The 23160-nt window shown below is 36.4% G+C and overlaps 1 long non-coding RNA gene across 2 annotated transcripts in view; it reads left to right on the plus strand.

The window, feature by feature from the left end:
- LOC118015117 overlaps nt 1–12546 on the plus strand; it is a 123280-nt gene extending 110734 nt beyond the window's left edge. For both annotated transcript variants that reach the window (XR_004680533.1, XR_004680532.1), the window contains one exon: nt 11923–12546. This is a non-coding gene — a long non-coding RNA (uncharacterized LOC118015117). The remainder of the gene's footprint in view (nt 1–11922) is intronic.
- The last annotated feature ends 10614 nt before the right edge of the window (nt 12547–23160 follow it).

Genomic DNA, 23160 nt, shown 5'->3' on the forward strand with positions numbered 1-23160 from the left:
AATATCTGTAATAGAGGATGTAAAGCAAAATAAGGAAGGTGAACAAGAGGGGAAAGGCAGCAACCCAGGGTGAGGGTGGGGGGTGAGGCAGCTCCTGTCAGCTGAACAGAGGTCCCTGGAGAGGGGGGAAAGCTAAAGTGTTTAACAGCCACACTCATAGGAGCTGGAGTATGAATGCCCTGGGTCCTAGAGATGGAGGTTGGGGACCACACATCTATTACAATAGTGAAGAAGAAACAGCAATTGGCATAATATACAATTGTAATAGTTGCTTCTCTCTGGCCCAGTCTAAGGAGAACTAAGCTGTCGGCAGTAACTACAGAATGTGAGGCTGGATGATCATCTTTGTACCATGGAATAATCAAAACTATGGATGACTGGAGGACCAGGGCCAGGTCTTGAACAAAGGATAGTCAATCCTTATGGTGGCCAATAAGCTGTGATAAGACCAGATTTAAAAGATAAGCTAGGTGATCAGCTTTCTTAGTTTGAATATTTGGAGTAAGTAGTATTGGGAGAAGTTGAAAAGTCAAAGAGGTCATAATGATCTAATTTATAGATTGAAGTTATGAGGGAATTAGGAACTATAAGTAAGCAGTGACCATAAGGTAGAAATAGGCATATAGACAGTATAGGGTGAAGAAACCATTTGCTAGAGAAATGTAGGATGGGAAACAAAGTAGAAACATAAAGCGTAATCACATTGGTAGAGCTCAAGAACAAAGAACTGCAGCGTCCTGATGTTACTTTTCTTTCATCAGATAGGAAAGATTTCCAAGAGCATGATCAGGAAACACTAGACTAGACAAATTGCCTTCTGGAGAGGGTAAATGCTCTTTATTTGATGATTTTTTTTTTTTTTTTTTTTTTTTTGTCAAACACTGAAAAGCACCTGGTATGCTTGAAACTGGAACTGCTCTGCAGAAGAGAGACTAGAGAATTCTAGAGGCCAGACCTGCTGCCAGAAGGAAAATGGTAAAGAAGATGACTTTGAGGCAGATAGATACCTAAGCAGGATTTTGAGGTTGTTAATGGCAGTGTGCAGTGTAAACCAATTTACACAGTGGGGTTTTTTTTTGGATGAAGTGTGATTCAACTATGAGGATGAGGGAATAGTGGACATCTAGACTACATTTATTTGGTAAATGCCCTGAGAAAGGGATAGAGGTGTGCAAAAATAGTGGACATCTAGACTACATTTATTTGGTAAATGCCCTGAGAAAGGGATAGAGGTGTGCAAAAATTCCAAGTGAACTTCCAGGAAAAGCACTTGTCAGTCAGTGAAGAATTTTGGAGGAGAAGCCAAGAGAGGCCCAAAGGATGAGCAGGGGTTGGTCTTCTGAAGAGGAGGGGAGCTAGGTCTTTGTTTTGGACAACAATGAGAAGTGTTGGATTTGATTATGTCTAAGAGGCTTGCTAGTTTTGAGTCAGACTCTTTATGGTGTTCTTGAATATAAGATCTTGGGCATTCTGATCTCTGTCAGCAAGTGGGAGAGAAGCTTGGATGGCCTGGGCCAGAGTTTAATAAGGGGAATCCTTTCTATAATGCTATGAGGTTTCTTTTTTTCTTTCTTTCTTTTTTTTTTTTTATGTTATGTTAATCACCATACATTACATCATTAGTTTTTGATGTAGTGTTCCATGATTCGTTGTTTGCCCATAATACCCAGTGCTGTGAGGTTTCTGAAACAATGATAAGGTAGGGAGGCTAGAACTTGATTAGGTTATCACAACTCATCCCTCTCCCTCATGAGAATATTCTCTAAGAGATAGTAAACATACAAATTTTAAAGTCAAACAGAATGGCAAACTCTCTAGGAGTTGCTGGATCATCTTTAACATTTAAACTATGAACTATTTGACCAAGAAAACCGTGTGTGTGCATGTGTGTGTGTGTGTGTGTCTAAACATATTTATAGATCCATTTTTATGAGATTAAGAGAATCTTAGACATACTTTGCTATTTCTGCATTTGCCCTTTGCATTTAAGATTTGGTCAACTGATTTCCCAAACATGTCATTAAAACAGATATTAATAATAAGGAGGCTACAAAATGTATAATTAAATGAAATAATATAACAACAAAAAAGTGGGGTGAGTAGATTGAGAACAAATTCCTAGCATAATGAGCCCTCCTTATGTGTGCTGGTGTATGTGTCAATTTCTAAGGTAGAGAACATTTAACATGAATTTAGCAGAAACATCTCAATAATCAGTGACTTACATAGCTATGAATTTCTTGGGTTCCTCTTGCTTCCTCTTAGAAACATTTTCTAAAGCTAATGCATATCTTTCCTCCACCCTACCTTCTGGAGAATATCTAAGAGAGAATTTCACAGCTTTTGGTGCTAACAATGCTAATCTTAGCTACTCAGAGTCTTTAACTTTAAATGGAATATTTCCCCCACAGTTTTCACTGTGTGTTGTCAAAAATAAAATGGGGGTGGGTGGGGGGATGGGTTAAATAGATGATGGGGATTAAGGAGAGCACTTGCTGTGAGGAGCACTGAGTGTTGTAGGGAAGTTTTGAATCACTATCTTGTATACTTGAAATTAATATTACACTAAAAGTTAACTAACTGGAATTTAAATAAAAATCTTAAATTCATTTAAAAAAAAAAGGAAATACAACCACTATAAAAAAAGTATCAATCAGATCGGGTTAAGGTTAGAATTTAAGTGGAATGCTCTAAGAATCAAAACAGTGTTCCCTTCATGTGATAATATGTACTTATAAACAGGGCTTTGTGGTTGATGCCATCAACCACTTGGCAAAATCTTGTCAATAACATTATTGCCATAAAAATTGTAAAGTTGATTAGTGGGTTACTTAAAACTGTAATCTTAGCCTTTAGAGGATTTGTTTAAATCTAATTTTAAAAGTTTAATATTTATTTTAACAGAAGTTAACTTAGAAATTTAAGATGAGAATACAGTTTGAAATGAGTGCTGCTGAAACTAATATGTGGATATGTGGCTTTTGTCCAAAGTGGTCATGTTTCCCTCCAGGCCAATTTGTCATTGATGAAACATCTGTCCAAAACCATTCCCGTGTGTTTTGAAAACCTAGAATCAATCAAACTCTGGATAGGCAACTACTGCTTTCTAAGGAAAGATGGATGATGCTAGGTGAATATATTTTTTGGTTTAACTTTAATGATGTCTATTTTTCTGAAATTGGAAAAATACCAGGATGGTATTTTGTACTTGCACCTTATCTCACAATTAAGTTATTGGAAACTCGGAAGAGGAAACAGTCAAAGGGTACTTGGAAGTCTTAGGAGATATTTTATTTAGTCCTAATGGCACCTGCTTATGGAACTGTTTGAATATACTGCCAATGATGGAACTGGCTGTCTATAAAAGCAAATTACTGAATTTTTTTGTTTTGAAACACTTTTTTCTTCTTTTTTTGAGGCACCAAAACTCACGTCGTCATTTTACTATTTGAGGGTCTACATACTACATTTTCTGTCTCCCAGATCTTCCCCTTTCCTGTTCTAGCCACAGACACACATGAGGTGTATTGTGCTAATATATGCAAGAACTGAAATTATTAGTCTTTGCCAATATAGGGTAAACAATAACTTCAAATTTAAAACTCTAGAAAGAGATATATACTATAGGTTATGCTTTTCACTTAACCATTCGTTCATTTATTCACTAAGCATTACCTGAACATCTGCTCTCAGGCACATTTTGTATTACACTAGTGATTTTAAACTAGTTTAATGATCTCATATTAGACTGTGAGAACTTCTATCTCAGTGGCTGGATTAATAAGTAATATTTAATATGTTTTATATACATACCTGTCAAATAATTGAATATGACGATTCAAGAATGATTTAAAAAAAGGGGAGTGGGAAAGAGACACCTAAGATTTACTTAGTGTGTAACATATGTTAGATGTTCTGTGAATCACTTTACTTACATTATCTTTTTTTGTTTTATTCAACTCTTAGATTAAACCTTTGAGGAAACATAAAGATAAGTAGAATCAGGGAGATTTAGTCACCTGCTTAGAATCAGTGGGTTGTAAGTTAGAACTGGAAGTCGAACTCATATCTGTATGATCTCAGAGTCCATGTGTTTAGATTGCAACAGCTGTCCACCACACAGAAACCCTTACCACTCTAACCAGGTTACATGAAGAAAAAAAATCTCTTACCACTCTATTATATTAAAAAGAAATTTAATAAGCTTCAAAACCATATCTATTGAGAGCATTTCTTTTAATGAAGTAACCACTACTATGTGTTCTCTCTAAAACTGGGATATGGATGACAGCAAGGGTTATTATTGTTTTAAAAGTTTTAGCCAATTAAAAAGGATACAAAACATATACATTAATAGTAAACACAGGAAAGTAAGAAAATATTTTTTGTAGTTGGTATATTTGGATATCTAAGAAGAGTCAAAAGACTCAACTAAAAATTATTCAAATTTAAGTGAATTAATGTAAGTAGCCAGATGCATGTCATACATAACAATGACCATTTAAAAAATTCATTCAGGGGCGCCTGAGTGGCTCAGTTGGTTGGGCATCTGCCTTCAGCTCAGGTCATGATCCCAGGGTCCTGGGATCGAGCCCCACATTGGGCTCCCTGCTCAGCCGGGAGCCTGCTTCTCCCTCTTCCTCTGCCCCTCCCCCTGCTTGTGAACTCTCTCTCTCTCTGTTTGTCAAATAAATAAATAAAATCTTAAAAAAAAATTCTAAAAAATTCATTCAATAAATATTATGTGAAGTTAGTATTCTAAATACTAGGGATACAATGGGGGAACAAGAGAGACAGAAGAATACTGCTTTCACTGAGCTTACATTCTTAAGAAGGAGACAATGATATTTATTCTAGCATTTATGTATATGTAGTGCTTATATGCCAGATACTTATTTTTCTAAGTGTGTTTTTCTCTCTTTCTCACTGTCTTCTCTCTCTCTCTCTCTCACACACACACAAACAGGTTTAAATTCCATGACTTAACAGCCCTATGAGGTAGGTTCTATTTTTTTCTCATTTTCAAGATGTGGAAAATTCATCATCGAAAGGTAAGGAAGTTGCCCAGAGTCATAACAGTGAGTGGTTTCAGTGAGAGAAGTGAGACAAGTTTCAAATCTAGGCAGTTCACGCTCCTATTTCAGGTGTGATTAGTGATACGAAGAAAAACTAAAGTAGAATAAGGGGACAGAGAGTGGCAAGGGTGCTGTTTTATTTAGGGTGTTGAACAAAAGCTTTGGGATGAGATGGCATTTAGAAGAGACCTGGTTGAAGTAATAATTTAGCCATGATGTCAGGGTTGCCTAGGTGGCTCAGTTGGTTAAGCATCTGCCTTTGGCTTAGGTCATGATCACAGGGTCCTGGGATCAAGCCCCAAATCAGCTCCCTGCTCTTCCCCCTTCCCCTGCTTGTGCTGCTCTCTCATGTGCTCTCTCTCTCCTTCTCAAATAAATAAATAAAATCTTAAAAAAAATAATTTAGCCATGATGTTATCTTAGGGAAAAAAAGAATTCCAAAAAGTAACAATAGATGCAGAGATCCTGTGGTTGCAGCATGCTCGATATATTCTAAGTATAGCAAGGAATTCAGTGTAACCAGAGTAAAGTAAGTAAGGGAGAGAATGAAAACAAGGTCATCTAGTTACCTATGTGCCATACTGTGGGATTTTTAGACTATGAATGGACTTTGGATTATTCTGTTAGAGATAGGAAACCATTAGAAGATTTTGAGCATAGATATGATATAATCTAAAAATTTAAAAAAACTTTGTAAAGATTAGACTGTGAACTTACAGGACTGGAGGCAGAGAGATTATTTAGGCAGCTTTTATAATTGTTGAGGATAATAGTTCTTGGACCAGGTGGTAGGAAGTGGTAGTTTTTTTAATGTATTTTGAAAGAACCACCAATGAGATTTACTGATAGATTGGCTCTTTCAGTGTGTGAGACTGAAGAGGCAGGATGATTCCACAGTTTTTATCTTGTGTAATTGGATGAATAGTTGCTATTTAATAAGAAGGGAAATATGGGGGGAAACCATATTGGGGGTAAAAAGAATAGGTAAGTTTGTTTTGAACATTTTAAATTTTAGATGCTGATTAAATATCTAAGTGAAGATGCTGAGTAGATAGTTGCATATAGGAGTCTGAAGACTGGGGCTAGAGCTACACATTTAGGAATCATCAAATCATGAATGACTTTAAGACTGAGGGCCTGGATGAGCTCACTTAAGGATGAGTATAGATTGAGAAGAGGTCTCAGGATTGGTTATAAGGCATTCTTACATTAAGAAGTTGGTCAATGAGGAAAGTCCAGCAAAGGATCTTGGGAAAAAGTGGCTAATGGAATACAAAGAGATTTAAGTGCCTTTTGTTCCGAAATTCAAGAAGAAAGTTTTTGGTAGAGGGAATCATCAATATTGTTAAATGCTAACAGTACATAGGGTGGAGACTGATGATCAGGTTTATTGATGAGGAGGTTACTGGCAAATGGTTTTGGCCCAGTGGTGGCAATGAAAGTCCATTTGAGATGGGTCCAGGAGGGACTAGGAAGAGAAGAGATGGAGATAGTAGGTATGGTGAATTTTACTCTAAAGGCAAAAGCTTGTGGGATAATGTAAGATGAAGGGAGAAGTTTTATCAATATTGGAGATGTAACATGTCTGCATGTTTCCTCTCAGTAGAGAGGAAAAATTGGTAATGTAGGAGAAAGAGGGCCATTTGCTGGAATGAGGTTCTGCAGTGGACAAGAAAGCATGAAATCTAGTGAACAAATGGAGTATTGGGTCCCATAAGGATATATATTTCAGTCACTGTAACAGGAAAGGTACAGAGTATAGGAATTCAAATGTAGAGGGTTGATAGATATGAAGGTGGGATGATACAGATTTTCTCTTTTGATGGTTTCCATTTCTACATGAAATAAGAAGCAGAACAATTTACTGAGGATGATGAAGGAAGATGCTGTGGATTGTGATCCCCTAGCCCCAAATTCATATGATGAATCCCTGACTCCCAATGTGATGGTATTTGGAGATGGGATCTTTAGGGGAAATTAGATTTAGATGAGGTCATGGCATAGGGCCCTCATGATGAAGTTAGTGCCCTTATAAGAAGGGATGGCAGACCGCTTGCTTCCTCCTCCTCTCTGACCTCACCATACAAGTATACAGTGAGAAGGAAGCCATCTGCAAGCCAGGAATAGAGCTCTTATCAAGGAATTAACTGGCTAGCACCTTACCTTAGACTTGCCAGCCTCTAGAACTATGAGAAAATAAGTTTCTGCTTAAGCCATCAGCTGCTGTGTTTGTAATGGTAGCCTGAGTGCACTAATTTGGGGGAGGAGGTGCTGGAGACTTGAGAAGTTATATAAAAGTAATATAGGGGAATAGAGCAAATTGATGGGGAAAGTTTAATAGTTTGGAAGGCAGAAGTGAGGGCTAAGTTAGGATTTTTACTCAAATTCAAAGTTGGTCTGTTTAGCATGTTTTTGAGTTTTATTCTAGTTATAATCAACTATTTCAGTGTAGAGAGAGCAGGTTTGGATAACTAGGCCATTTGAGTTACTGTGATATATGAAGGAGGGAAAGGAGATAAAGGCATTATGGTGTTCACAACCATACAGTAAACATATTGCATAGAGATCACATCGACAGAGGCAATTATAAGTAATTAGGAGTGTGAAACATATAATTCATTAAATAAATTCTATTGAGAGATGTGGTGGATTTGTAACATGTCACTTTGACTAGACTGAACTACATTTCTCAGAATTCCTTTTCTGTATATTTCCAGTTATAATGGGCCACTAAAGACATTTTTATAGGCCATTAGGGAGATGGAAGTTAAACAAAAACATTAGTGTTTCTCAACATAGACAGTAATGCTATCTCAAACCTTGGTGTGGGACATTAGCTTGGTCTGCAGTTTCACCACCTTTCCCTGGATCCTTTAACTCTGCAAATCCTGGCAGGTGTGTGTTTAGCTTTATGACGAAGGTCATTCTTTCAATGTGGGATCACATCATCAAGATCACAGGTGTTAAGAATTGGCATGGGTTTTGTTCTTTCCTCATGGGTTCCAGCTCCTTCTTGTGAGTTCCAGCTTGTCCTCATTCTTCCTATGCTATATCCATCTTCTCTTCCTGCCTTTACCCTGGAAATTCCAAGTTCTAGCATAAGACAAAAGATAACAGCCTTAAAGACACTGCTTAGCCAGCTCTCATAATTGTATAAGACTCAATCCTGGTAACAAATGTGTTATCTTACATGCAGTGGTTCTGCTTCTTTGATGAAATTCTGATAGAAAAGATTATGAAAGTATTAAACAAATGGAGGAACATAATTTATAAACTGGGAAGATTATTGCACAGGTGTCAATTTTCTAGATTCATTTATTAATTTAACAGCCCTGATAAAAATCCAGCTGGATATATAGGTCTTAGAACTTCAAATGTAGGGATCCTTTAACAGTAAGTATGTGACAGAGCACAAAGAGCAGCTAGGTTTGTGCTACGCCTGGAAACATTATATAGGTAAGCTGTGTAAAATGTCTACAGCAAGAAATCAAACTATGAACCAAGATTTTCATTTCAGGTGGCAGGAATTAAGTAGAATAAAATTATAGCCTGTACATATATGGTGCTTTATGTGTGAGACACTCATTTTCTAAGTGCTACACGCACATACCTACGTGCTGCCCCATCCCCCAGCTCATTTAATCATGACAACAGCCCTATGAGGTATGATAGTCTTCCTATTTTTCAGGCAAGAAAATTGAAGCACAGAGAGACTAAGGACCTTGAACAAGGTCACACCAGAAAGTAACAGTAAACTCACACCAGAGATTAATAGAAGTCAGAACTCCTATCCCATACCAGGCTCTTGCTTTTTCTCATTGAGATGTGAAGTCTGCTCTTTGAGAACTTCACCCTGGAAGAGAAAGGCAGACAGTGGAGTAGATCAATGCCTACAAGGTTTCTTGAGAGGGAGGCAGGAGTAATTTATCTTGTAACTAACTGAATGCATCTGGACCATTAAAGATGGAGAAAATCAGCTCCATTAACAGAGCTAAGGGCAATTGACTGTCATTATTATTGTGGGTTGATGGGTTGTTGAAATAAAGCGGACATAGTAGCTCCAAGGATAGACTATTGAGTAAAACATGTTATGGACCAAGAATCAAGAATCAAGTTGTTTAATATCTGGACTTTATGAGTGGGGCATTTTAGTGCACACCAACACAAGAACACCCCTTCAGCTCATTGTCAAGCCAAAGTGGATCCCGTCAACTGACAGATAAGCGATTAAAAAGAGAGGGAAAGAAGTCATATTGCTCCAGGCCCATAAACATGGTCTCATGGTCAAAAGACAAGGTAGCTACATTGGCTAAAACATGCTCTGCCTCTGGGGAACAGGAAATGGTTGCTGTGTATTTGGGTGGGAGGAAAGGATTTGGAGGATTACTAATTTTCATAAAAGGCCTCCTAAGTTTTTTATCTTTATGTTCATAAAGATCTGATTTTTAAAAAATGCGCAAAAAACCACAATGAGATCCAATTCTTCACCTGTCAAATTAGCAAAAATGCTAATGAGCCTGGGATGAAAACACTGGTAAGTGTATGATGGAATGTTCCAATTATTGCTGGTGGCAGAGTTAATTGGTGTGACCTTTCTGGGCAGCAGTTTATCAAACATATATGAAGAGTCTTAAGAAACCTGATGATTCCTGTAATTCCATCCCTGAGAATCTACCATAATAAAGTAATCTCAAATATTGAAGACAGCTTTACCCTCAAAGAAGTTCCTAGAATTAAAATTGTGAAAAACTAGAACAGAATGTCCAATTATAAGAATTAAATAAACCATAGTACATTCACTTATTAAAATATATAGGACTGAATATTTACAAAGATTCTATAAGAACATGGAAAATGCTGATGGCATAATAAGTGAGAAGAGTAGGATATACAACTATATATATATATTCTTAAGTGTACATATTTTTGGCAAAGGCTTAGAAGATAAAACCAAAACTGTGAGAAAAAATAGTTGAAGGTAGCTGGTAGGAAAATTGATGATTTCTGACCCTTTGTTTATACTTGTCTGAATTTTCAAGTCTGTTCATGAATATGTTTTGCATGAAAAAAAATAAGTCAAATGCAGTAACAATAGAATAAATGACAGTGTCACTTTAATCATCAGAAAGAAAAGGGTACTGTAATAAACAAGCCTGAGCCCCTCAAGCCCATTCTCATTAAGGTCAAAGAGAAGTTCCAACCCTTAAAAAAATAGAAAAACAGTTCTATTGGAGCTATTCTAGGAACAGCTTTCAAAGGGAAGGTCATAATAGAACCTAAAAAAAAGAAATGTTCTGGATATGTGACCGAGCTTGGTTTATTTGGAATAAGTTGGCTCAGAAACTGTTCTGATTAACCTGCATGGGTAAGATGGCATTTAACTTGAATATTTGGTTATATTGCATCAATCTTGCTTTTTCTACTGGAAAAAAAAAAAAAAAGCAAAACTAATATTGTATTGGGAAAGGGTAGGGGTGGGGAGTTAAGAGAAATTTTTGTCAAATGTGTTTTAGATTAGAGACCCCACTAGACTACAGCTTCGAAGTGGAATTAGTCATTGGCACAAACGTGCCTTTTTAAAACTATTTCTGGTGCAGAAGCAAAGGTGTGTGTGTATTGCCAGGGCCAGGTTTTCTCAGCTTCTCTTGCTTTGCTATGTTGTCACTTGAACTAGGATTTGAGGTAGGAGATGGCAGTCAGGGCTTCTAGTATGTGATCTACTACATAGGATTATTTTTTTTCTTTTTAAATTTCTTCTGAAGGACTGGTTGCTATCAGTGCATAGTTTCTCAGAAACGTTTAAAAGGACAATAAATAGCATTTTGGGGTTATTGCCCTAAAACTAGGGTTTTTGTATACTTTAGACCAAAAAAAAAAAAAAAAATCCTGCCATTTGCAATATGGGTCAACCGTGAGGGAATTGTACTGAGTAAAAGAAGTCAGAGAAAGACAAATGCTATGTGGTATCACTTATATGTGGAATCTATTTGTAAAAAAATGAACTCATAGATACAGAGAATAGATTGATGGTTGTTAAGTGTGTGTGGGGGGAGGGGCACAAAATGGGTATAAGTGGTCAAAGTTACAAGCTTTCAGTTATAAAATAAATAAGTCCTGGGGATGTAATGTACAGCATGAGAACTATAGCTAATTGTGTATTTGGAAGTTGCTAAGAGAGCAGATCTTAAAAGTTCTCAAAGGGTGATGGATGTTAACTAAACTTATTTTGGTAATCATTTTGCAGTACGTAAATATATCAAATCACTATGTTGTACACCTGATGTTAATACAATGTTATATGTCAGTTATATCTCAATTTAAAAAAAAAGGTAAGGAATTAGAAAAGCCAAAGTAAGTAATACTTTTGCATATATAAATCTGAATTACACTGATAGACTCACAAGATACTCTATATAATTTTACTTTTGTTAAAAAGTATCTCTTATACATTTCTTTTCCATTAGCTATTCTTTATTATAAAACATAACAGGATAACTCCTAAGCATTTTGGACATTTGCAAATATTAGAAGATAGACATGTGTAATAGATCAGGTCTCCACATTTTTATTCTTCTTTTTCTGCATTCCCAGGGTGAATTATATTATGGGAATTTGTACATTGTCTGTAGTGACACTATCTACTATTTTTATTTTCAAACGTGACTGCTGCCTTCAGCATTGTGCAATGTTTGGCTAGCACTGTGTTTTGGCTGTGGTTGTGTCAGGAGTTTCTTGTGTTATACATTATTGCAATAGATTTTGTTATTGATTCCAGATATGTTTATGTGTCTTTCTTGTTCTCAGTTTCTGGAGGTTAATCTGTCTAGTGTTGTTCTTTTTCTTGCAGGAAGGAATCGGAATCCTTGAGAGTTGGATAAAACTGGCACAAAGAAATGGAAAAAAAAATCCTGAATGAAATCTTTGGAAGTAAAACTATAAATTGATTCCAAGTAAAGACTTTCTTAGGTCTGAAAAATCTCAGACAAATTTAGAAGTATTTTTATCTATAGTGTCTTTACATTCTTGCTGAGTAAAACAAACAAAAAACCCAAACCCAAATAAAACAACAAAAAAATTGCTATTCAATGATACGTTCTTGAATGCATAAAATGGTGTATAGGCTTCTCAGTCGAGACTGGCTCTGTGTTTGGCCAGCAAATGAACAGCATGGCAAAAGTGGATAGTACAGTAGCGTAGCTGGTAGCATTTTTCTTGGTTAATCAATATGATGGAAAGGTGGACATAGATGGATTTATCTTCCAAGTTTTTCCAGCCAAACTGGTTTTCATAGAAAGGGCTCTATTTTAATCCTTGTCCCAGTATAACCACTATATATTGGATATAACCTAAACAGTTTTATTTATAACTCCTATTGTTTCTTTAAACTTTTAGTTGAGCAAAGATTTTTTTCTATCAGATTAAAACTTAGAAGATCCCAAAATGTTTATGTTCACTGTACAGTAATACAGTTACTTTGAGATAAGACAGCCCCAGTGCGAAATTTAAAAATAATCCATTCTAACTGGTGAGATACCACCTTACACCAGTTAGAATGGCAAAAATGGACAGGGAAAGAAACAACAAATGTTGGAGAGGTTGTGGAGAAAGGGGAAGCCTCTTACACTGTTGGTGGGAGTGCAAGTTGGTACAGCCACTTTGGAATACAGTGTGGAGGTGCCTCAAAAAATTAAAAATAGAGCTACCCTATGACCCAGCAATTGCATTACTGGGTATTTACCCCAAAGACACAGATGTAGTGAAAAGAAGGGCCATATGCACCCCAATGTTCACAGCAGCAATGTCCGCAATAGCCAAACTGTGGAAAGAGCCCAGATGCCCTTCAACAGATGAATGGATAAAGAAGATGTGGTCCATATATACAATGGAATATTACTCAGCCATCAGAAAAGATGAATACCCAACTTTTACATCAACATGGATGGGACTGGAGGAGATTATGCTAAGTGAAATAAGTCAAGCAGAGAAAGTCAATTATCATATGGTTTCACTTATTTGTGGAACATAAGGAATAACATGGAGGACATTAGGAGAAGGAAGGGAAAAATGGGCGGGGGGAATTGGAAGGAGAGATGAACCATGAGAGACTATGGACTCTGAGAAACAAACAGGGTTCTAGAGGGGAGGGGGAAGGGGGAATTGGTTAGCCCTGTGATGGGTATTAAGGAGGGCACGTACTGCATGGAGCACTGGGTGTTATACGAAAACAATGGATTGTGGATCACCACATCAAAAAACAATGATATATTGTATGGTAACTAACATAACATAATAAAATTAAAAAAAATAAAAATAAAAATAATCCAGTGTTAAGATTTTAGAATTTTGATTTTTAATCCAGAGTAAGAGGCCCCAGGCCTGCAGATAGTAAGCTGGAGCATTTGGGGAGGAGAAAGAGAAGCTTATCAGTAACCTTCCTGGGCTTGGACTTGTTGAGTTGTAGTTTTGGATCATGCCAACGTTAAAGGAAGAGGCGGGAAGAAAGGGAAATAAGGAAGGAAAGTTCTTTGCTCCTGGTGGCTGGTATCTTCATAAGCCAACTTCTCACTCTGGTCCCGGTGGGCGTTTATAGCTGATACTTTCTTCTGTGGGTACTCTGAAGACCCCTCAGTGGCCCTTTTTAGGGGCAGCTCTCATAGCATGAAATAACATCTCTCCTACTGCCCTCAGCCCTGCTGTGGAGATAGCTTCCTCTTGGTGCTGCATCCAAGTCTTTTGTGTTCCCAACCAGCTCTTTCCCCCAGAGCCCACATTTGGTCCATGGGAATCAAACATTTCTTTGCTTTTACTAATAATGGAAGTATAGTTCCTTTGCAAACATAGCCTGTTATCCTGAAATAAAGCACTCTAACTTTCTCAGTCCACGGTCTCTCTCAATTATGGAGAAGATCAGGTCCCTCCAGGGGCTCTGGCTGCAGGCCTTACTCTCATTGCAATGAGGAATGACAACCCCCCCCTTTACCCTTGGGGAGAGGAGATGGGGCTCAAGCCCAGCTTTTTCCATAGAAACATTCTCCAAAATATCTTTTTCATTCTCTGAATGCTTTGCCTCCCCCTTTTTCTGTATTCTTGATCTGACTGAATAGCCCAAGAATTGTGGAACCAGTTTCTGTACATTCTATTTGTGCATTTTGCATCTTGTCTGGCACCTAGCTTGGGCACACATCACCTTTAGTATTTTGTTGCCTGGACCAAAACCCCGGTTAACACACCGTTATACTGATGTGAACTGCAATGGCAGTCCTGTTAGTTAGATCTTAGCCTAAGATTGCCAGAAAAGATGGAGAACACCTATTTAAATTTAAATTTCAGATCAACAATGAATAATTTTTTTACTATGTGTATGTCAATGCACTACCGGAGACATGTAAACTAAAAATTGTTTATCTGAAATTCAAATTTAACTGGGCATCCTGAATTTTATTTGCTAAGTCTGGAAACCTTCTCTTAATCAAAACCTTTTAAAGCGACCGAAATACATTTTGATTAACATTTTATTATCTACAGGGCTGTACATATGTATTTGTCTCTCATGTCCAATTTGGATAATTAGGTGTAACCTGTGCTGGAGGCATAAAATAACTGTTCAGCAAATCTGTTCTGGTGACAATATGGCTCTGTTTCTGGGCGTGTAAGATTTGCCATCCTCCTGAACACTAATTTGTCTTGTACCTACACATGTGCAATGAATCTTGAGGGTAAAGATCATTTTCTCTTAGCCACATTGAGGCCTAGTTTGGGGAGGGTTATAATATGATGAAAAGAATTGTAGTACAGGGAATAAGCTGTTTGTTCTGCTATTAAACACTTCTTGCAGTTAACTATTTTTCAACTCATAAATGCTTGTTATTTATAATGTGTCTTGTAAGGAGTTCAAAGTGTATTACAAAAGCATCCTATTAAGGCTATCTGATTCCACTGTTGATATTATTAGATATCATGGTATAATCCTACTTTTAATGATAAACAAATGGGTTGAGCAATGAGGTTCCAAAAATCAGAGTAAGAAAGCAATTTACCAAATCAAGGTTTCTATTCAACATTTTCAGTTCACATCATGAAGTTAATTTAATGGCACAATCTTTGGAGAAGGAGTCATTTTGTAAGTTTTATGTGTTCTCAAGGTTCTGGTTTGGTGGCAGAAGGAGAAACAGAGGTTTTCCACAATAAGATCTCTGAGGCATGTTTAGAGTGAAGAGTGCCTGAGAGGACTGTGGGTAGGTGTTTCATGGAAGATGGGATCCTCTTTAGCTGCTAATTCTGAAAATTATAGCAATGGTGGAAGAAGAGGATTTATGGAAATTACCTGGGTGGAGCTTTAAATATATAACAAGTGTTTCTGATTAAAGATGGTAAAATTGATTATTATTCTTTCCTTGCCTGAAAGTTTATAGCATTACCACTGTAATACTTGACTAGTTTATTTCAAAACTTAAAAAGACAGGGTCTCAATGAAGGTTATCTTGTATCTGTGAAAAATGCATAGGATGGAATGGGAGAGAACTACCTTAAAAGAAGCTAATGTGAAAAACCTTATAAATCATAAACATAATCTGGTTATCATATGCCACCAGAAATTCAAAATGAGCTAATGGTGTGATGTCACTGCATAAAATATGAATGTAGTCTTGGTCTGCAATAGTGGAAGCATATTGGTATGAGCATCTCTGAACTCACTTTGGGGTATAACAGATATGTAAGAATGCACAAAGCTTATGTGAGGAAGGGAAAACTTAAGTGACTTAAGTGGGACATCCTAGCTGTCTTCAAATATTTAGAGTGCTCCCTCATGTAGAAGATGAATGGACTTAGTGTAGTTGCAGAGCATAACTATAGCATCAATGAATAGAATTTACCAGGAGACCCATTTCAGCCTGTAAACTAGCTAATAAATAGAACAACCTAAACACAAAAACTGGTTTCAGTTCAGATCTTTCAGTTCAACTCTATGATTTCGTAATTCTAGATATTCTTACAGAGCATGATATTAATTAAAATATGTAAAGTACTTGCTATCTTTAGTCACCGTCCTAAGGATATGCACGCATTCTTTCACTCAGAAAATATTAACTAACCACAGGTACCAGGCATTGTTAAAGGCCCAAATATTTGCCTTCCTAGAGTGATATTCTAAATAGCATAATTAAAAAAAAATTGTATAGTAAGTGGAAAAAATGATACATGTTCAAGTTAAAAATAGAACCAGGAAATAGGATGGGGAGACCTAAGGGAGGATTTGCAATTTCAAAGATTTTATTTATTTGACAGAGAGAGACAGTGAGAGAGGGAACACAAGCAGGGGAAGTGGGAGATGGAGAAGCAGGCTTCCCGCGGAGCAGGGAGCCCGATGCGGGGCTCGATCCCAGGACCCTGGGATCATGACCTGAGCGGAAGGTGGATACTTAAGGACTGAGCTACCCAGGCGCCCCAGGATTTGCAATTTTAAATGGGGAAGGCCTTGAGAAGATTATTGTATTTGTGTGAAGGTTTGAAGGGGGTGAGGAAGCAAACCATTTGAATATCTAAGGGAGAAATGACCCATGCAGAGTGAACAGCAAGGGCAAAGGTCCTAAATCAAAGCTTGCCTTTTGTTCTGAACAGCAAGGAGACCCCTGAGGCTGGAGGCAAGTGGCACAGGGGAGGGTAATAGGAGTTAAGGTCTGAGAAGTAATAAGGGACCAGCTTTTGTAGGGCCTTTCAGGTCTTGGTTGAGAATTTGCTTTTTCCTCTGAGCAAGATAGGCAGCCACTGAAGGGTTTTGGCAGGGAGCGACATGATGTGGTTTACTGTGTGATTTGCAGAGAACAGATTGTAGGGGACAAGGGAGACAGTTAAGGAGGCTGTTGAGATAATCCAGGAGAGAGAGGATGGTAGCTGGCCCCATGTTGGTCGCAGCAGCGATGGAGAGAAGTGGCCAGAGCCTGCATTTATTTTGAAGATAGAGACCACAGAATTTGCTGGCAGATCAGATGTGGGGTGTGAGGGAAAGGAGGAATTAGGATGACATCGAGGAGCTGGGCCTGAGCACATGGAAGGACCGAATTGACATGAAATGTAATGGAGAAGACTATGAAGTTTTGTGCAGGTGGGAAGGATATCAGCAGCATTTCAAGAATTATCCTTTTAACCATCTTAAAATGCTTTGGGGTTATAATCTCCATTCTACAGAAGATGAGACTGAAATAGAAGTTAGGGAACTGGGCAGCATTCAAAGTGAAGGGAAGTTCTGAACACAGGTACCTGACCAGGACTTGTCCTCCCAACAGCTGTGTGTGATGTCATATAATAGACCTGGTCACAACATAGCCCATGTTCCTCAGCAGAGAGCGGATGACACAGGCTCAGAAACACAGACCACCACTGAGTTATGGGAATCTGAGGAGGAGACTGAAGGTACAGGAACAGGAAAAAACTGAAACTCTACCTGCAAGCATAAACAATGGCTCCTTCTCTCATTGATTTTTATTGAGGGAGAAAAGCATTTTGAGTAAAGAGACTTTTCTCTGGTTAGCTAATGGTTGAATTGTTAAAAAATCCTCATTTTTCTGATATGGAATTGATTTTGTGTCATTTATGTAAATTGAGCATGGTGATACTTTTTTTTCCCCCCAATTAAATGGTTTCACTTTTATTTTTAATCTTTCTGGCTCTCAATTTTCATCATAATAAAGGACTTTTAAATTCTGTATTATATACTCAGCCATCTTCCCTTTTTATGAACATTAAAGATAATTTGAAAAGCATAGCCAAGTTTTAACATAAAGTCACTCTAAGAAGTAACCACAAATGGTATTTTAGTACATTTCCTTTTAATAATCCCTTTAGTTTTTTTAGTACATATTTATAGATGTTATATATGATGGATATTGTATTATATGTATATAGCTTTGTATTATGCTTTTTAACTGACATAATATGACAATTTCCCCAGGTTATTAAATTCTTTGTAAATGTAATATCCATTCATAATTCTTTTAAGCATCCCCTGTTGTTGAACTGACCTATAATTTTGTAGTATCTTTTTAAAAGGACTTTTACTAATACTGTTAGTATTTTCCAAATACAATGGCTTGTGTTTAGAAAGAAAACATATTTTTGAGATTGTGCAGTCTGTGATGTGCTAGTTATGTTGCTCTCTCTAAAATTATAGTCATTGGTGAGAGAAAAAGCTTGAACTGATAAAGTCACTTCACTAGAGATCTATGTTCCATACTCTTTGAAAATTTGATTTGTTAATGTTTTTCCACGTCAATAAACTTTGTCACAGACAACTCTTTTAAAAGCAAAGAAGTGATGTGCTCCATGCCAATATTTGTAATTTTGTTACAGTTTTCTTAGAACTTTTATAGGAAACAATAAATGCAAGCCTCTCCAAGTAACATTGTGAACTTCTATTTTATTTTAATGATTCTTCTTCACTAAGTGGTGCTTAAGTGTTTAATGTTTTTCAAGGATTAAAAACTAGCTATTGATGCATTCTGTGATGAGTACATGAGGATATATCTGTAAATTTCAAGTTTTGGGGATTAAATTTGCTAAATGCTCTGGAAATATCCTTTTGTGTTTTCTTATTTTTAATGACTATATTCTAATATTTATCTCTATTTCTACCTGTATAGATTCTGGCTTTGAATATAAAACAACTGCAATAACTTAGTGACCAATCTATGATGATGATATGTGCCTACTTTATTTTTATCTAGAAATAAATAAATCTAAATCTCATCCATTTTCATGAAGTTATTTGTGGTAGCTCATGCTTAGGGTCAAATTTATAATATCCAAAATATTAATTTTACTTATTTAACCTGATTAAACAAAGGGATACTCCGTTAACAGCAAATTATTTGAAAAAAGATTATATAAGTAGATGACCAATTTTTTAAAAAATGAATATGAAAAAATATGTATCTAACATTAAGATCATTCTGAGTAGAATTTAATCTTTGATAATTTGTACATTTCTTGAATTATAAAAGATTTAAATTATAAATAGCAACTGCTCTTATACTGTGGATATTTCGAAGTTTACTAAAAAAAAAAGGAAACACAAAAAACAGACCCAAAACACCATAAAACAAAATAAACAAACAAAACAACTCCAAGAACCCAAGAATATTAGAGTTAGAAGAGTCTACAAACTTTATCTAGTATAAAGTTACTAGGAGACTAGTAAGTATCAACTTACTTAGAAATAAGTTCCAGGTTGTCTGGCCTCTAATTCATGTATTTTTTCTACAATCACTCCTCCTTATGAGGCATAGGCTTGTAAATAGGACTTAATGGTAGCTTAATCAGCTTGTTGTCCAAAGATCTGAAGACAGGAGTGACATTACCAAGATGGTGACAGGGATCATTCTTGACTTTACTCTCTCTCACAAGAAGAACAACTAATAACTATTCATAGACAAGACACCATTGAGAAAGTCCTAGGACACAGGAGTTAGATTGAAACCCCTCTGTACCACAGAGGCTAAGACAGACTACATTAGAAGTCTCAGAAAAGTAGCTCCATGTTGACTACATTGCTCCTCCCCCAAGCCAGCACAGCATCACACTGAGAGGTCTCCCCTGAACCTTTCACCAATGGAAAAAAAGCCCAGGGTGGACATTCAGCTCCCCTGAATGGGTCACTTCTTGGGAGCCCCAACTCTGGTATCACCCCATGGTATTACAGGGAAATGTGTGAGATTTCACCACTAGGAATATGATTGTAATGGAGATGAGGGGAGGTGTTTGCAACAACCAGTGCTCAGATCTTGGCAGACCAAATTCCTACCTGCAGCACCCAGGTAGTAGTCTGAACTAGTGTCTTAGTTCATCTGCAGAGCCAAGATGGCAGTACGCCCTGACCAGGGAATTCAGTGGGGCACAGATCTGCCCTGAAAACTGAGAAAACTAACCAGAGAAAATGAGAAGTTGTGTAGACCCTTCAATTGTCCTGTGTACAATGGCCCTTGAACAGAGAGCATAGACTGTGGTCTTTCCAATCTACAGAGCAAAACCAGTGGCCCTGTTTGGCCAAGGAATTCAGTGCAGTCTTTCCTGATTTAGGTCCCCAAACAAGCTATACAGGTCATGGGGCCCATTCTGCTGCCCTGCTGGGACAGGGAAACTAATTCATAGCCCCACCTACTACTGAGAATATTATCCAGTTCTGACATCTAGAAAGCCTGAACAGAGAACCCAGGCAATAGTGGAACCCATCCTACAGCCTTGCTTGGATGGGAAAACAGTAAAAATCACCATACCTACAAAAATCTGTTACTGGATTCACAGTGTAACAATATATAAACTGTAACATCAACAACTTAAAATATGAGGGGGACGAGAAGAGTTTAAAAGTTTAGGAATGCTATCAAGGTTAATTTGTTAATAGTTTAAAATAGGGTGTTATAAGGGTGTCTGGGTGGCACAGTTGGTTAAGTGTATGGCTCTTGATTTTGGCTCAGGTCAGGATCTCAGGGTTGTGAGATTGAGCCCCCCATTGTGTTCCACACTGGGCATAGAGCCTGTTTAAGTTTCTCTCTCTGCCCCCCCAATTGCTCGCTAAAAAATAAAATAATAAAATAAAATAAAATAATAAAATAGAGTGTTATAATTTTAAGATATCTTACGTAAGTCTCATGGTATCCACCAGGGGAAGACCTGTAGTCATCATACAAAAGAACATAATAAAGAAGTCAAAGAAAATGGACACAAAAAGACAACAAGACATGCACAAAAACCACAGCAGGATTAGGAGCAAGAAAAAATGTATCTACAAAACAGCCAGAAAATAATTTACAGAATAGCAATAGTAAGTTCTTGTCTATCAATAATTACTTAACATAAATGGACTAAATTCTCCAATCAAAAGACAAAGAATGGATCAATGGATAAAAAACAAAACAAAAAAATGAGATCCAGTGAAATGTTGCCTACAAGAGACTCACTTTAGCCTTAGATGCACATAGACTGAAAGAGAAGGGTTGGAAAAAGATATTTCAAGACAATGGTAACAAAACCAGACAAAGCAAAACAACAACAACAAAAGACAGGGTAGCTATACTTAGACAAAATAGACTTTAAACTAAAAATGGTAAAATGAGACAAGAAAGGTTTTTATATAATGATAAAAGGATCAATCCATCAAGAAGATATAACAATTGTAAATATTTATGTACCCAACATTTGTGCACATAAATATATAAAGCAAAAACTAACAGAGCTAAAAGGAGAAATAAACAGCAATATGATAATAGTTAGGGACTTTAATACCCCACTCTCAAAAATGGATAAATCATCTATACAGAAAATCAATAAGGAAACATCAGATTTGAACAACACTATAGACCAAATGGACCTAACATATACAGAACATTCGATCTGACAACAGAATACACATTCTTCTTGAGTGTGCATAGAACATTTTCTAGGATAGATCATATGTTAGGCCACAAAACAAGACTTAGAAAATTAAAGAAAATTGAAATTGTACATTTTCCTCCCTGACCACAATTGTTTGAAACTAGAAATCAGTAACAGAAGAAAACTGGAGAACTCATAAATACATGGAAATTAAACAAGGTTCCTGAACAATCAATGCATCAAAGAAGAAATTAAATGGAAAATAAAAAAGTGTGTGAGACAAAAATGGGAACACAACATGACAAAACTTATGGAATGCAGCAAAAAGCAGTTTAAAGAGGAAACTTCACCTATAGTAAGAAACAAGAAAGTTCTCAAATAATCTAACTTTATACCTCAAGGAAATAAAAAAAATAAATAAACTGAGCCCAAAGTTAGCTAAAGGAAGGAAATAATAAAGATTAGACCAAAAATAAATGAAATAGGAAATAAAACAATAAAAAAAGATCAACAAAGAGTTGATTTGAAAAAATTAACAAAAGTGATAAACTTTTTGCAAGACTAACATAAAAAAAAAAAGAGGACCAAATCAACAAAATCATAGATGAAAGAGACATTACAACAGATAGCACAGAAATACAAAGGATCATAAGAAGGTATTATGAACAGCTATATGCCAACAAATCAGACAACCTGGAAAAAATAGAAAAATTCTTAGAAGCATACAACCTACCAAGACTAAATCAGAAGGAAATAGAAAATCTGACCAAATGAGATTACATGAATTAAAAAAAAAAATCTTCCAATGAAGAAAAGCCCAGGAACAGATGACTTCACTGGTGAATTTTACCAAACATTTAAAAAAAGAATTAATGCCAATCCTTCTTAAGTTCTTCCAAAAAATCAAAGAGTAATTTTATGAGACCAGTATTACCCTGATACCAAACCAGTAAAGGACACTATAAAAAAACTATGGGTCAATATCCATGGTGAATGTAGATGCAAAAATTCAATAAAATACTAGCAAAATGAATTCAGTAGCACATAAAGGACCATTCACCATGATCAAGTGGGATTTACCCCTGGGATGCAAGGATGATTTCACATACATAAATCAATGTGATACCTCACATAGAATAAAAGAAAAATAATTATCTCAATATACATAGAAAAAGCATTTGACAAAATTCAGTATCTATTCACAGTAAAACTTCCAAACAAATTAGGTGTAGAATGAACTACCTCAACATAATAAAGGCCATATATGACAAGCCTACAGCTAACATCACATTTCATTGTAAAAGGTTGAAAACGTTTCCTCTGTGATCAGAAACAAGACAAGCATTCCCACTCTCACTACTCTAATCCAGCATAGTCTAGGAATCCTAGCCAGAAAAATCAGGCAAGAAAAAGAAGTAGAAGTCATCAGAATTGGAAAGGAGGAAGTAAAATGGTCTCCATTTGCAAATGACATAATTTTATATATAGAAAATCCTAAGGACTCCACCAAAAAGTTAACCTAAAAGACAAATTCAGAAAAGTTGCAGAATACAAAATTAACATACAAAAATCAGTAACATTTCTATACACTAGAAACGTTTTTGAAAAAGAAAATTATCCCATGCACAAAATTTAAAAAATCAAAAATAATACTTAGAATAAATCTAACCAAGGAAGTGAAAGATCTGTACACTGAAAACTAAGATACATTGATGAA

This window comes from Mirounga leonina, unplaced genomic scaffold (assembly GCF_011800145.1).
Source record: "Mirounga leonina isolate KUSES-001 unplaced genomic scaffold, KU_Mleo_1.0 Mir_165, whole genome shotgun sequence".
Lineage (NCBI taxonomy): Eukaryota > Metazoa > Chordata > Mammalia > Carnivora > Phocidae > Mirounga > Mirounga leonina.